This window comes from Chlorocebus sabaeus, chromosome 20, assembly GCF_047675955.1.
Source record: "Chlorocebus sabaeus isolate Y175 chromosome 20, mChlSab1.0.hap1, whole genome shotgun sequence".
Taxonomy (NCBI): domain Eukaryota; kingdom Metazoa; phylum Chordata; class Mammalia; order Primates; family Cercopithecidae; genus Chlorocebus; species Chlorocebus sabaeus.
Genome location: NC_132923.1, coordinates 117,352,903 through 117,364,745, shown reverse-complemented (window position 1 = coordinate 117,364,745; position 11,843 = coordinate 117,352,903). Strand labels below are relative to the sequence as shown.

Sequence of the window (11,843 nt, the reverse complement as noted above, 5' to 3'; positions counted from 1 at the left end):
CAGAATTACAGGAGCCTGCCACCACACCTGGCTAATTTTTGTATTTTTAGTAGAAACGGGGCTTTGCCATGTTGGCCAGGCTGGTCTTGAACTCCCAACCTCAGGTAATCCGCCCGCCTAGGCCTCCCGAAGTGCTGGAATTACAGGCATGAGCCACCTCGCCCAGCCTAGAGTACGTTTTTATTATAATGGTTATGGAATAGTTTTATTCTTACTATTTTTCAGTTAGGTAGTTGAGTTTAATGTTTTTTATATTTTTATTTTTTATTAGTTATTATAAGTAATGTTTGCTGTAGTTTTAAAGCCCTCAAATTAACTTGCTTTTTAAGTGGGTGGCTCTGACTGACTGATCCTTCCGTGGGTCAGTGACTTTGAATCAGAAGAAAGGCTTCCCCAAATTCTTACTATAGAGCATCCACTGTTCTCATCGGAGCTTCCCTGGGTCACTGTGTAATCATGAGAAGGTCACTTGATCTCTCTGGGCCTCATTGTAAGATAGTTGTAATGATCCCTGTCCCTTCCTGCCACATGGTCCAGATGTGAGGTCAGGCACACCGTTACTGAGGAGAGAAGGAAAATAACCAGATAAAGAGTTCATTTTTTAATATAATCAATTATATAACAAATTATGATGGAAAGAATCATCTCCTGTCTACATGGGAGTATATCCATTATAATATCACATGATAGACTCTTCATACCACAGAAGTTAGACTCGCCACTGTTCCAGACGCGACTTCCTCTTCTCCCCACAGAAGCAGACCTCATGGATAAAACCCAAATCCTATCTGGTTGTAGAAGTCCTCCTGTCAAGGAACAGAAAGATGATTATAGATCTTCTCTTCATCAATTTGGATACCTCTCTTGAAGATTAGGAGATCAAGTCACAGAACGTAATGCTAGAATGTGTCAGTCAGGAGCCACATCTATTGGGGTTTCCTGAATCCTCCCCCTTGGCCCCCAAAACCAACCATAAACTTATTTCTGGTCTGGACCTGTTATCTGTAAAGCCTCAGTTTGATGGAGGATGGGGAGCCTTGGGAATTTCTTTGACCTCTCCAGAATCTCTGCAAGTCTTCCAAATGGACTCCCGGCTTTCCATCTCTCCCTCTCCTACCAGTCTTAACAAGATTTTATGCATGTTGTTTTCTGCTCAGAAATCTTCAGTGGCTCTCCAATAGGCATAGAATATAGGTCCCAATTTCTTAGCCTAGACTTCAAAGCCACTTAACTCCTATCTCCACCTCATCCCATGTGGAGCAGGATAGGGGCTGAGAACAGGGGCTCTGGAATCAGGCCTTCGGGGTTTGAATTCCAGTTCTTCCACTTATCAGCTGTGGGGCCTCGGAAGTTGTTTACTCTGTCCATGCCTCAGTTTCCTCATCCACAAATGGGAAAAATGATAATAATACCTACCTCAAAAGGTTATTACCTGCATGAGAATTAATTAATATATGAAAAGCCCCTTCATCAGTACCTGATATATAGTAATGTTAGACCATTGCCTCCCGACACACCCTTTTTAATCTAGTCTCCACATGGCAGCCAGTGTTAAATTGGGTTATATAATTTCTCTGCTCAGAATTCCCCAATGGCTTCTCATCCCATTTGGAGAAAAAGTCAAAGTCGATGCAGTGGACTGTAGGACTCTACAAGACCTGGCCCTCTTGGTACGTCTCTGACCTTGACTCCCACCCACCCCTCCCTTGCTCCTCTGCTCCCGTCCTCCTGTTGTTGTCCCTGCACACACGGGCCCTTTCCCACCCTCAGGCCTCCTTTGTACTTGCCTGCCTTTCTTTCTTTCTTCCTTTCTTCCTTCCTTCCTCCCGCCCTCCCTCGTTTCTTCTTTCTTTCTCTCTCTTCCTTTCTTTCTTTCTTTCTCTCTCTCTCTCTCTTTCTTTCTTTCTTTCTGTCTCTCTCTCTCTCTTTTTCTTTCTTTCCTTTCTTTTTTTTTTTTTTTTGAGACGGAGTCTCGCTCTGCCGCCCAGGCTGGAGTGCAGTGGCCGGATCTCAGCTCACTGCAAGCTCCGCCTCCCGGGTTCACGCCATTCTCCTGCCTCAGCCTCCCAAGTAGCTGGGACTACAGGCGCCCGCCACCTCGCCCGGCTAGTTTTTTTTTTTTTGCATTTTTTAGTAGAGACGGGGTTTCACCGTGTTAGCCAGGATGGTCTCGATCTCCTGACCTCGTGATCCGCCCGTCTCGGCCTCCCAAAGTGCTGGGATTACAGGCTTGAGCCACCGCGCCCGGCCTCTTTCTTTCCTTTCTTTCCTCTCTTTCTCTCTTTCTCTCTTTCTTTCTGTCTTTTGTTTTGAGACAGAGTCTTGCTCTGTCGCCAGGCTGGAGTGCAGTGGTGAGATCTCGGCTCACTGCAACCTCCAACTCCCTGGTTCAAACAATTCTCTTGCCTCAGCCTCCTGAGTAGCTGGGACTACAGGCATGTGCCACCATGCCCAGATAATTTTTGTTTTTTGTTTTTTTTTTCAGTAGAGATGGGGTTTCACCATGTTGGCCAGGATGGTCTCGATTTCTTGTCCTCATGATCCGCCTGCCTCGGCCTCCCAAAGTGTTGGGATTACAAGTCCGGCCTGTGGTTGCTCTTCTCTACATAGACCGCTCTTCCCCTAGAGACCCATGCAATCTGCTCCTTTATCTCCTTCGAGCCTTGGCTCAAATGTCACCTTTGCCGGGCATGGTGACTCGTGCCTGTAATCCTAGCACTTTGGGAGGCTGAGGTGGGAGGATCACTTGAGCCCAGGAGTTTGAGGCCAGCCTGGGCAACACAGGGAGAGACCCTGTCACTACCAAAAATACAGAAATTAGCTGGGTGTGGTGGCGTGTGCTGTAATCTCAGCTACTCAGGAGGCCAAGACGGGAAGATCACTTGAGCCCAGGAGGTCAAGACCAGCCTGGGCAACATGGCAAAACCCCATCTCTCCAAAACATACAAAAATTAGCCACGCATGGTGGCATGCGCCTGTAGTTCCAGCTACTGGGTGTGGGGTCCGGAGAGGTTGAGATGGGAAGATCGCTTGGGTTGCAACGAGCCAAGATTGCACCACTGCACTCCAGCCTGGGCAACAAAGTGAGATCCTGTCTCAAAAAAAAAAAAAAAAAAAAAATGTTGCCTCCTCAGGGAGACCTTCCCTGAACACTCCAGTTTTTGTAACCCTCCCCCTGTCTCAACATACACAGACTCTAACTCCCTTGCCTGCTTTCTTTTTCTCTATGGCATTATATTTACCTATTTTGTTGGTTGTCTATCTTCTCCCACTAGAATGTAAACTCCCTGAAGCCAGAGAATTTCATTGTTTTTTTCCAGTGCTGTATCCTTAGCACCTACACAGAGCCTGGTACGTGGTAGGCACTCAGTAACCATTTGCTGAGTAACCGAATATTAGTATATTAACTATTTCAATCAAACTACTTATCGATTTATGAAACATCCCTTATCAAGGGGTGACAAATGCATTCAACCAAGGAAGTTCTTTTTTTTTTTTTTTTGTATTTTTGTATTTTTAGTAGAGGCGGGGTTTCACCATGCTGGCCAGGCTGGTCTTGAACTCCCGACTTCAAGTGATCTGCCCGCCTTGGACTCCCAAAGTGCTGGGATTATAGATGTAAGCCACTGTGCCTGGCCCAGCAAGCCTTCTGTAGCCATGCCAGCCCCCTGGGAGTTCTTCCTTCTCTGAGCCCCCATGGCCCTCATGCCTGGGCACCCTCCTTGGCAATAAGCCTTCCCTTTGCTGATTCATATGCCGGTCCTTTTCCCTTAGAGGGCAGCTTGCATGCCTTATCCTATCTGAAATACCTTGCACTATGCTGGACACTTAGCAAGTAGTCTAAAAAACAGTTGCTTTAGTCAAAAATTTTTATGAGGCAAGTAACATTCCTTCAAGTCAGCTTAAGATCGTGAGATCCTGGAGAAACTCATAGAATCCAAAAGGTAAAGGAGAACATTGAGGATGCACTGGCAAGAACCAAGCCCTCATCAGCTCCTTCAGCAGCCAGAGTTCTAGAGAATTCTACCCTTAGGGGTTGCAGTTCTCCCACATGGGCAGTATGCCTCTCAGTTCAGAAAGATAGTTTGATAGGCTCAGCCTGGGTCAGGCATCCTCTCTGTTCCAATCCCCTTTGTCCAGGAGGGCAGGTTCGCGGAGAATAAGAATGGCTGCTGGGTGCCCTGTGTGTATCTGTGTGTACCTGTGTGTATCTGTGTGTATCTGTGCATGTGGTTGGAGACTGGCTCTTTAGCAGAACGGCTGGGCAGATACAGAGATTCTTTTGTGCCTTCTTTTTCTCCAACTCCCATGTTCCTAAAAAGTTGATTTTTTTCAATGAATGTATCTGGAGCACAAAAATCTCAAGAAAAAAGATTGCTATAGAAGAGGATAAACCTATCAAGTTTGCTACAGAATAGAAAAACCTATTAAAATTTTCATATCTGTGGCATATTAAATACTCACAGAAGGGCCCACTCTTGGCCAGGTGCGGTGGCTCATGCCTTTATCTCAACACTTTGGGAGGCAGAGGTGGGCAGATCACCTGAGGTCAGAAGTTCCAAACCAGCCTGGCCAACATGGTGAAACCCCATCTCTACTAAAAATACAAAAATTAGCCGGGCATGGTGGTGGGCACCTGTAATCTTAGCTACTCGGGAGGCTGAGGTATGAGAATGGCTTGAGCCCGGGAGCTGGAGGTTGCAGTGAGCTGAGATCGCACCACTGCATTCCAACCTAGGTGAAAGAGTGCGACTCTGCCAAAAAAAAAAAAAAAAAAAAAAAAGCTGGGGAGGGCCACTCTTGAGGAGGGAGAAAAATTCTTCTGCCACTCCCTGTGGATATGTGTGGGCTGCAGGGAGCTGAGAAATGGAAGGAACAAAATAGGGGAAAAAAACCTGGAGCCATGACATTGTAATAGAGTTGATTTCCCGAGGCCGGGCATGATGGCCCATGCCTGTGATCCCAGCACTTTGGGAGGCCAAGGCGGGTGAATCACAAGGTCCAGGAGTTCGAGACCAGCCTGGCCAACATGGTGAAACCCTGTCTCTACTAAAAATACAAAAGTTAGCGGGGCGTGGTGGCACGCACCTGTAATTCCAGGTACTCAGGAGGCTGAGGCAGGAGGATCGCTTCAACCCGGGAGGCGGAGGTTGCAGCGAGAAGAGATTACACCATTGCGCTCCAGCCTGGGCAAAAAGAGCAAAACTCCATCTTAAAAAAAAGAAAAAAAAAAAAAAAGAATTGATTTACCTAACTTCTAGCCCTATGTATTGATTAAGAAGAGAACCTAGGGCTGCCCATCACCATGGCAGCCTTGTTCACCGTATTTACCGTGGGGGCCAGGGTGCTAGCAATGGCCTTGTGGAGGACCTGCAGGTGCCAGGCCCTTTCCTGAGCCCCGTCCCAGTGCTGTCACATGGAGAATGTGTCTGTTACTGTGGGGTCAGACAACCACAGCTGAAGGAAACTGAATTCAGCTCGGCAGCGTGTGGGGAGTCACGGGAAAGAAGAAAACAAACGAGTGGGAGTGAAGTGCCTTGATTTCCCTACTTGATTCTTGCTCTCCCACCCTACCTACAAATAGTATTTTATTAGTTTATTCTGTTTGTTTATTTATTTATTGAGATAGGTTCTTTCTCTGTCACCCAGGCTGGAGTGCAGTGGTAAGATCATAGCTCACTGCAGCCTCTAACTCCCGGGCTCAAGAGATCCTCCAACCTCAGCCTCCCAAGTAGCTGGGACTACAGGCACATGCCACCACACCTGGCTAATTTTTATTTTATTTTATTTTTAGAGACAGGGTCTCGCTATGTTGTCCAGGCTGGTCTTGAACTCTTGGATTCAAGTGATCCTCCTGCTTCGACCTCCTAAAGTGGTGGAATTATAGGCATGAGCCACTGTACCTGGCCCTACAAAGAACATTTTACATTTTTCCATGGGGCCAAGGACCCATGGAGTCCTTGGGGCCTCATTCCTGCTCTCCCGTCCAGGCCAAGACCCTCTGCAATCCTTAAGAGGACAGGCTCCATACTGTGGAACCCACAGTGCAGGGCCACCTTCTCCTTCTGAGTCTTCTGAGTCCAAGATGGGGCCTAAGGCTTCCTGACCCCACCAGCAGGGAGGAAGAGGCTAGAGGACACAGCCCAGGTGGATGGGCTCAAAGTAAGAACACCTGCTTCTCATCCTGGCTCTTCTGCTGACTTGCTGAGTGGATTTGGGCAAATCCTTTTTTCCTTTATGAGAAAGGATAATATAGCTGGGCTCGGTGGCTCTTGCCTGTAATCTCAGCACTTTGGGTAGCCGAGGTGGGCAGATTGCCTGAGGTCAGGAGTTTGAGATCAGCTTGGCCAACATGGCAAAACCCTGTCTCTACTAAAAATACAAAAATTAGCTGGGCGTGGTGGCACATGCCTGCAGTCCCAGCTATTCAGGAGACTGAGGCAGGAGGATCGCATGAGCCTGGGAGGTGGAGGTTGCCGTGAGCGGAGATGGCGCCACTGCACTCCAACCTGGGCGACAGAGTGAGACTTCACCTCAAACAAACAAACAAACAAACAACCCACCATAGTAACTACCACTTCCTGAGAGCCAAGCGTGTGCCGGCTCTGTGCCTCATAGTCACATCTCTCAGTGAATTCTAGGTGATCCTGCAGATGGGTCCTATTACAATTCCTGTTTTCCAGATGAAGAAACTGAGGCTCAAGAGGTGCATTACTGGAGTAAGGTGAGAAGGCTTTGTGCTGAATCCTGGATTTGATCCAGGGCATCTGACTCCAGCGCCTTTCCTGAGCTATATATATGAAACCTCTCTGAAATAGCTTTCATTTTATGGAGCATGTGCTATTTTCCAGGAACTGTGCCGAGTGCTTTGCATCCATTTATCTTCTCAAATCCTGGCTCCATTTCATTATAATCTCAACTTAAGTGTCACCTCTTTGCGATGTTTTCTGAGGTTTCTCAGTGAGTTCGTACCTCCCCCACTACATCGCCCACTCTGGCTCAGTTCCTTCATAATACTTTTTCTCCTTTTTTTCTTTTTTCTTTTTTTCTTTTCCTGGAGACAGAGTCTTGCTCTGTCACCCAGGCTGGACTGCAATGGTGCGATCTCAGCTCACTGCAGCCTCTGCCTCCCGGGTAGCTGGGATACAGACACGTGCCACCATGCCCAGCTAATTTTTGGTTGTTTTTTTTTTTTTTTTTTTTTTTTTTTGAGATGGAGTCTCGCTCTCTGTCCCCCAGGCTAGAGTGTGGTGGCGCGATCTCAGCTCACTGCAAGCTCCGCCTCCGGGGTTTACGCCATTCTCCTGCCTCAGCCTCCCGAGTAGCTGGGACTACAGGCGCCCGCCACCTCGCCCGGCTAGTTTTTTTGTATTTTTTAGTAGAGACGGGGTTTCACCATGTTAGCCAGGATGGTCTCGATCTCCTGACCTCGTGATCCACCTGTCTTGGCCTCCCAAAGTGCTGGGATTACAGGCTTGAGCCACCGCGCTCGGCCAAATTTTTGTATTTTTAGTAGAGATGGGGTTTCACCGTGTTGGCAAGGCAGGTCTTGAACTCCTGACCTCAGGTGATTCACCTGCCTCGGCCTCCCAAAGTGCTGAGATTATAGGCGTGAGCCCCCATGCCTGGCCTCTCCTTTTTTTTTCTTTTAAATAAATATTATGATGATGATTTTTTTTCAAGACAGAATCTCACTCCATCACCCAGGCTGGAGTGCACTGGCGCAATCTCGGTTCACTGCAACCTCTGCCTCCCAGGTTCAAGCAATTCTCCTGCCTTAGCCTCCCAAGTAACTGGGATTACAGGCGCCCCCCACCACGCCAGGCTAATTTTTGTCTTTTTAGTAGAGACAGGGTTTCACCATGTTGGCCAGGCTGGTCTTGAACTCCTGACCTCAAATGATCCACCCACCTCAGCCTCCTAAAGTGCTGGGATTACAGGAGTGAGCCATTGCACCTGGCTCTTTTAAATAAATATTAAACAACTGAACTTGGAACCTTCAGAACACATTGGTTATGTGAGATCCACTCATCTGTTTATCTGTTGCACAATCTGCCTGGGTGTGGCAGAACATAAGCTCCTTGGAGGCTGGGACCTTATTGGTCTAGTCTATTGTTGTGTCCTCAACACCTCTGTGCGTGTCTGGCACATAATAGGCACAATAGATATTTGTTGGATAAATGAATGACTCCAGACAACAAATGTATGGAGTACACAGCACTACTAACTGCATTTTACAGATAACGAAACCAAGGCCCAGGTGTGAAACAACTAGCACAGAGTCAAAGGGCGATGCAGCAAAAATGTAAACCCTGAGCCTCCCCTGATGAGTCTGAATGGCTCCTCCTAGCTCCAAACCTGAAGTGTGAACACTCTTATCTTTATCGTAAAAAGAGAGGGACTGTGTACCAACTCTCTGTTCAGTGGGCTGGACTGGGAAGGCAGGCCTTTTGCTTGTTTTCATTCTATTTCTCCACCGAGAGTGCAGAGGTTTGGACCCCCGTTGAGGCCAGACTGACAGGATTGGAGGAAACAGCTGGGCTGAGTCCGTGCCCTGCAGGAGGGAGCTCACATTCCCGGACTCTGGGAGACAGCAGCTCCCCACAGCTCAGTCACATTCCAGGTCGGTCATTTGCCTGAGCCCAGATGTTTGCTAATGAGCTGGGGAGAGGGGCTTTCAGCCCTGAGCCCCAGTTCTGGGCCCCACATTACCTCGGCCCCAAGAGGCTGGCCCAGGGCCAGGAGGCTCTGGCCTCAGGCCCACGCCCTGTGCCAGCCAGGCCTGTAGGGGCAGCTGGAACACCACTGCCAACCAGGTGCATCTGCTCAAGCTGGGAGACTCTGACGTGACAGGTTCTGCCTTTCCCGCTGGGGCCCCTGGGTCCGGTCACCAGTGCAGCATCCCTGCTGCAGCCTGATGGGGAGGAGCACTGAGGCAGTCGAGAGGGTGGAGAGGGTGTGGTGGGCACGGAAGCACGGACTTTGGTGTTGACAGGTCTGGGCTCAAGTCCAGGCTTTGTCAATTACTAGCAATGTGGTCTTGAGCAGGCAATGACACTTTTTGGTGTCTCGATTTTTCTCACCTGTAAAATGGGAACAATGATGGGACTGTGGTAAGGATTAGAGATGAAGCAGACAGAGTGGCCAGTATAATGGCTGGCACAAAATGGGTAGACATTACTACCAAATGACTTCCCAGACCCCCTGCCCACACCGTAGCTTTCCAATAGTTATCAGTCATCACCAGACAGATGGTGACTCAACTCCAAACCCTTTGTCCCTGATGAGGAGGTTGGTGGTGGTCTTGAACCTCCCCGTGTTTGAGAGATGGTGGGCTGCCCTGTCAAAGGCGCTGGCTGGAAGTTGTGGCTTCTACTCCTGGCTCTATGTGTGATCTGACCAGCTCATCAGGCTCCACAATTAGCTTTCTGCAATGTGGGAGTGGATTGTCACAAAATGTAGAACTCCACTTTCCACCCTGCTCAGGGTCTGCCTGAAAGATGGTGGTGGTAAGCTTTGGTTGCAAAATGGTAAATATTTCCTGAGTGTCTGGTGTGTACAGTGCAGTGAGGCTGGTTTCTGCAGCACATGGTACATGGTTATCCAACAGACATTAGCTGGCATGGGCTCTTACCGTGTGACTTTAGGCAAGTTACTTAACCTTTCTCTAGATGTTCCTTTTGTCACTTTTTTTTTTTTTTTTCTTTTTGAGACAAGGCCTCGCTGGAGTGACAAGCTCATTAGGTTCCACAATTAGCTTTCTGTAATGTCATCCAGGCTGGAATACGGTGGCATAATCATAGCACACTACAGCCTCAAACTCCTGGGATCAAGTGATCCTCCTGCGTCGGGATTTTTTCCACTTTTATTATATTATTTGTTTATTTATTTATTTTTTGAGACAGAGTCTCACTCTGTCTCCAGGCTGGAGTGCAGTGGTGCAATCTCGGCTCACTGCAACCTCCACCTCTCAGATTCAAGTGATTCTCCTGCCTCAGCCTCCCAAGTAGCTGGGACTACAGGCGCATGCCACCACACCTGGCTGATTTTTGTATTTTTAGTAGGACAGGGTTTCACCATATTGGCCAGGCTGGTCTCGAACTCCTGACCTCAAGTGATCCGCCTGCCTTGGCCTCCCAAAGTGCTGGGATTACAGGCATGAGCCACGGTGCCCAGTACTTTTAAAATAGAGACAATACTTACCTCATAGGTTTATTGTGAGAGTGGCAACAGCTTGCAGTGGGATGAGGCACATGGTAAGGTGCTCAATATGTGTGAACTATTATAACGGTCATAGTTACCATTAAGGGGAGACCTATCTGTACTACATCAAACGGGGATAATAATTACTTTATTCGCTGGGCATGGTGACTCACGCCTGTAATCCCAACACTTTGGGAGGCCAAGGTGGGCAGATCACTTGAGGCCAGGAGTTCGAGACGAGCCTGGGCAACATGGCAAAACCCCATCTCTACTAAAAATACAAAAACATTCCAGGTGGTGGGCACCTGGAATCCCAGCGACTCGGGAGGCTGAGAATTGCTGGAACCCAGGAGGCAGAGGTTGCAGTGGGCGGAGATCTCGCCATTGCATTTCAGCCAGGGCAACAACAACAAAACTCCGTTTCAAAATAATAATAATAATAACAACAACTTCATTCAATCAAATACATTGTACATCTCACCTGGCCTGCCCATAAGCAATGAAGACACTGAAATACACACATGATTCCTGCCCTCAAGGTCTAGTGGAGGAAAGAGATGTACACAGCTATTCTAGAGGGAAACTGACATGAACAGAAGTTCTCATCCAGTGCTCCAGGATCACACTGGAGGCGGGAGATGCTCCCAGAGGGTCTTGGGAAGGCTTTCCAATCTGGTGCTGTTAGAATATTTGCCAGAGATGAAAGGAGGGGAAGGGAATTCCGGGTAGAGGGAAGGGCGCAGGAAACAGCTAGGAGGCACAGATGCAGGCTGGGTGTGGAGGGTGCGGGTAGGCTGGAGTACACCAGGGAGTTTCCAGCAGGCCACTAGGAGCCACCCAGGATGCTCGGCAACCTCATGAGTCAGACGAGCAGGGCTGCGTCTATCTGGAAGTTTCCAGCCAAGCTAGGTAAAACACATGGACACAGGTAACTATGCTGTAAAGCAAAATCCCCAAGTCCTACAATCGTGTCCTAGTGGTGTCCCTGGGCCACCACTTTCCAGGAGCAAAGTTATTTTCTTACCCCGTTGTTAAGCACACAGAGAAGGCACGGCCGCAATCCACCCAAGTGCCCACTGATCAGATAGGAACCCCCGAGGTGAGGCCAGGCGCTCCACTCTTCCCAGGAGTCAGAGAAGTGAGTTCATTTGCTGGCGTTCTAGCTCCTAATAGTCCCTGAGGCTTTTCGGGATGCTTACGCCAAGTGTGTGGGGCCGAGAGCAACGCTAGGATAACACTGGGCAAGGTTGAGTGACCCAGGTTACCAACAGCACGGACTTGAACTGGGTCGCATACCGGAGCGGGCGGGATGGGGTGCACCGCAGAACCGCAGAGTCAGGAGGGATTCCTGGTGCCGGGACGCGGCGGGCTGGGGCGCCCCATTCTTGGGGCAAGTCTGCAATGCCCAGTGCCCACAAAAGGGACACATCCATCTTTGTCACCCCGAGGCCTGGCACGGCCTGACGGCCCAGGCTCGAGAAAAGTGGGGCGGAGAGAGTGGAAGCGCAGAGAAACCCGGGGAGGGCGCTTTAGAACGGGCCAGGGCGCCCGGCTGCGCTGCCCTGCTTCTCGGGCGCGGGCCAGGCGTCCCGGCCGCCCCACCACGCCGTCGGAGCGCGCCGAAGCCCAGCCCGGGGCGG

At 49.2% G+C, this 11,843-nt stretch overlaps 1 long non-coding RNA gene across 1 annotated transcript; it reads right to left on the bottom strand.

The window, feature by feature from the left end:
• Positions 1–245: 245 nt before the first annotated feature.
• Positions 246–11,819, bottom strand: LOC103225472 (uncharacterized). The gene is made up of 3 exons (XR_005238325.2): positions 11,228–11,819; positions 702–806; positions 246–560 (listed from the first exon to the last, which is right to left on the bottom strand). It is a non-coding gene; the product is annotated as an uncharacterized lncRNA (long non-coding RNA).
• Positions 11,820–11,843: the final 24 nt, after the last annotated feature.